Source organism: Lactuca virosa, chromosome 4 (assembly GCF_052849685.1).
Source record: "Lactuca virosa cultivar CGN04683 chromosome 4, Lactuca_virosa_CGN04683_v6, whole genome shotgun sequence".
Classification (NCBI taxonomy): Eukaryota; Viridiplantae; Streptophyta; class Magnoliopsida; order Asterales; family Asteraceae; genus Lactuca; species Lactuca virosa.
Genome location: NC_136429.1, coordinates 374,442,813 through 374,446,873, shown reverse-complemented (window position 1 = coordinate 374,446,873; position 4,061 = coordinate 374,442,813).

Sequence of the window (4,061 nt, the reverse complement as noted above, 5' to 3'; positions counted from 1 at the left end):
AGGACCCAAAACGGAAACTTCAGGACCGAAGCCTCTCATCCGAGGCCTCGGATCCGAAGCCTCTCATCAGGACCGAAGCTGAAGCCTCTCAGGAGACCGAATCCGAAGCCATCAGAAAGCAGCCTCGCATGCGAGGGTCCGAAGTCTCGGCCCCCATCCGAGAGGTCTCGCAGACGGCCCCTTTTTACCGGTTTTTCGACTACGACTTCGTTTTAACTCCGTTTTTCATTATTTTAACGTGAGATTTTCACCCAAAACTTTATTTTATAAACTAAGGCCCCAAAATATATAAATCTCCAGGGTTTTTATAAAAATATATTAAAAGAATTAGTGGTTGAACTAATTATTGAGGGAATATTTGCTTTTCCTTAATTTATGGCAAAAGCAAACCACCACCACCTCACTCTATGATTAGCCACTCTTTCCCACTACCCCTTGTCACCTTAGTGGACCTTTACACCCAATCTCCAGCTCTTCCCACGTTCTAAGAGCTGGAGAATTGGTCATCTCTCCTCATTCTCATTAACTTCTTTCATTCTACACTTAGCAACCAAAGAACACTCTCCAAAATTCTCTCATCTTTTCTCTCAACTTAAAGAACTTCAAGGCTTTCTCCAGGGATTTCTTTCTTCAATTAGTAAGTATCTTCATCATTCATATATTATTACACTCCATTCTACTCAAATCATTGATATCTTACACAAATTCCATCTTATTCGGTGTTAGATTCTCGAATCATCAAGACATCTTCTTAGTGTTCTTGGGTTGAACACTTCCTCTCTCTTACTTTCATCTATTGAAACCACATAGGGTGAGTTCATACCCCTACATTTACATGTTTTTATTAAGTTTTAAGGGGGGAATACAAGTAAAATCATCAAGAACACAATTAAACTTTTTCTATCAGATTACATCAGAAAAGATGAACTTCGATCACGGACTGTTTTGGTCAACTTAAATATTTTAGTTTTCAAAAATGTTCCACATGCAAGTCGTTCAAACTCTTAGCTTTAAAATGGCTACTTGCACATCTCCATATGATTTTTCTACAATTTATGGTGATTTTTACAAAACTGCCTGTCATTTCAGAGGCAAACCCGGACCAGTCTGTGATTATGAACATTTTCACCTCTGTTAGAGATCACTAAAAATCATGATAAAATTTACGAACAAACTAGACTCATATTCCAAACTCTCAGAATTTGCGGATTTGGATTTAGAGCTTTGATGATTTTTCTATAAATTTTCTAAGAACAGTAACAGAAACTATATTCAAAGAAAAGTTGCTGTCAATTTCATTTCACCTTGTAACATGTTGAGCAAGGTGTATATCTTTATGTGATTATATGTTATTGCAATATATGACATTTCATCTTAATATTTAGACACACATCAGTTTACAAATGGATTTGGACATATAAAATATAAATAATAACAAGTGATTATAATCAAAGTACAACCGATACATTCAAACATTTAATAAACTATTTTGAATATAGTTTGCATACATTACTACGTACTACCCTTGGTTGATAAACTATAATAGGTATAGTTTATGATACATTACATAACACATACATTTAAAAAGAGTACATTTATACAAAGGATATTTTCATTAAGCAAGGTACGGCCATACGGTACCAAGTTTTCATAACACGTAATTCCGTTAATGACTTTGTGAGACATTTACTTCAAACTACCATTAAGTCCTGTATTGTAACCAGAGTCTCCTTGAGGGAGAGCGTGATAGTTGTGTATAGATCTATATTGGGTTTGACAAACCCACACCTAAACTGCATGCAACAGTTAGACCGATAGGTCTGGGGTGACAAATGTCATAACATTTCCGACGCCTGAAGAACGTCGTTTTAGGCAACCTTGGTCATAGTATGGTTATAATAAACTCACATAAAGTATTAATAAACATTGGAATTTACGGGAACTTCATTAAAATTTAACGAGTTTATGTCGATTTAAACTTGCATTGTTTTACTATAAATATGACAAATTACTTGTACATTTCGGTCTTTGGGTTTTAAGACTACATTTACACATTAAGGAAAATATTGGATTTTCTAACACAAATACTACTTTTACAAACGAAAGGCTTTTAATAATACCAAACAAAAGCTTATGAACTCACCAACCCTTGTGTTGACACTTTTTCAAACAACTTGTATTCTCAGGAAATCATTAAACAGGTAACCAAGTGCATTTGAGGATGGGACGCTAAGGCGTCTACTATTTCATATTTTGTCAACATAATGTAATTGATTCGTAAACATGTAATTCATACAATGATGTAACTTTTTCAATTATATATATGTTGGTTGGGTTTGCTTGAATTACTATTACAATTGTTGTTATGATACTATACATGAAGTCCTCCACCCCCGGACGTTTCCGCCATCCTTGGTTTGGGGGTGTGACAGATTGGTATCAGAGCACAATTTATAGTGAATTAAGTATATCAAACCACATAAGATATACAAACTATAAACACAATTGGGACTAATAGTCTCTGATTTGTGCATTTTTCAAATAAATATACTTTTAGAAAATGAATGGTTTCTTATTAAAAGTATAAATACATGCATACATGCTCACATAGTGTCAGAACTAGAAGAACATAAAGTAAAAGAAGAGGAGTTGTACATTATGGGTATGCCTTGGTATATGTAAATCAAGTCTGGGAAGGATATAGCCTGATCAAGTATATCTGTCCGAGGAGTGACTTGCATATACTGGGGGATAGTCATAATGGGCAACAAATCTAACAACCTAACTACACCCTACAGGGAATACTTTAAGAATCGAATCTAAACACCTAAAAAATACTATAGGAGTATTTGGTGATACTATAACCAATTTATGTGAAAACTAAAGACCTCTATTAGTAGGCCTATGATAACTGAGTGCATACGCCAAGGTTATACATAATTAAAGATATTATAGACTCAGAATCTATGACTATTGCTCTACTTCCTGTTCCTTGTTTGGTTGTGGAGTTAGAGTAGAGTCATTTATTCGAAAGTCTATTCTATCTCAAATTATGTATAACTGATATGCACTACGTGATTATAGACGTAATTAATAAGGATCACCCCTATTAGTAATTATAGGATTAGGCGTCTATTAATTATCTCTTCTACCCCTATTCTCGCACGAGCAACATGATGTGCAAATTTGAACGCCCGTACAAAACCTACTTCTACCCACTACCATAACTCCGTCTCCAAGACGTTAACAGAAACACCAAGAATAGTTCACTAAAGTGCGAAATTATACATGTGTATATAAATGGTAAGGATATTTACTAAAAGGTTTATCAATGAAATAGGCATGAATTTTATTTCATTGAATCTCACTACTTGGTATTACAAACAATTTACAACTGGTAACTCTAAGATTCTTTAGGTGTACCTCGAAGTTATGTGTAATTAAGGAATGATTGACCTAGAAATGGTGAGTCCGCCTTAGGACCTGTTCCTTGTTTGGTTGTGGACTTAGGGTAGACTCATTAGGATCAACAGTCTAATAAAATTTTAATTACACATAACTGGGGGCATGTCAAGTGAATCTTAGGGGTGGATCAGACATGGAACAAATCACAAGATTATAATCAAGTTATTCCTACTAAATTCATAAGTCTATTTATATAGACCTCTGGTATAGAGTCGTCGGCGTAGTCGTGTCGGCAATCTAGAATATGGCTAATACAAACTATAATACCCAAATTATACAAAATTTTCTGCATTAAAAATCAATAGACAAATACATAAAATGAAACTAAAAAGGGTATCAAACTATCAAGAGAAAAACACATACAATGTAGATTAAAATTCACTAATTATAACAAAATGGTTAAGGATTGTTAAGTCCTCTCTTCTTATAAATAGCTTTGAAGCAAGCTTGCCTAAGCTTCTTTGTTCTTTCTGTCAATTCCATACCTGGCAATTTCTCCATCATCTTCTTGTGCCCTTCTAACGTCTCTATCTCCTCCTTTAATCCCAACTCCTAATTTTTTTTTAAAAGGTAGATGCAATATATTTTTCATGTGA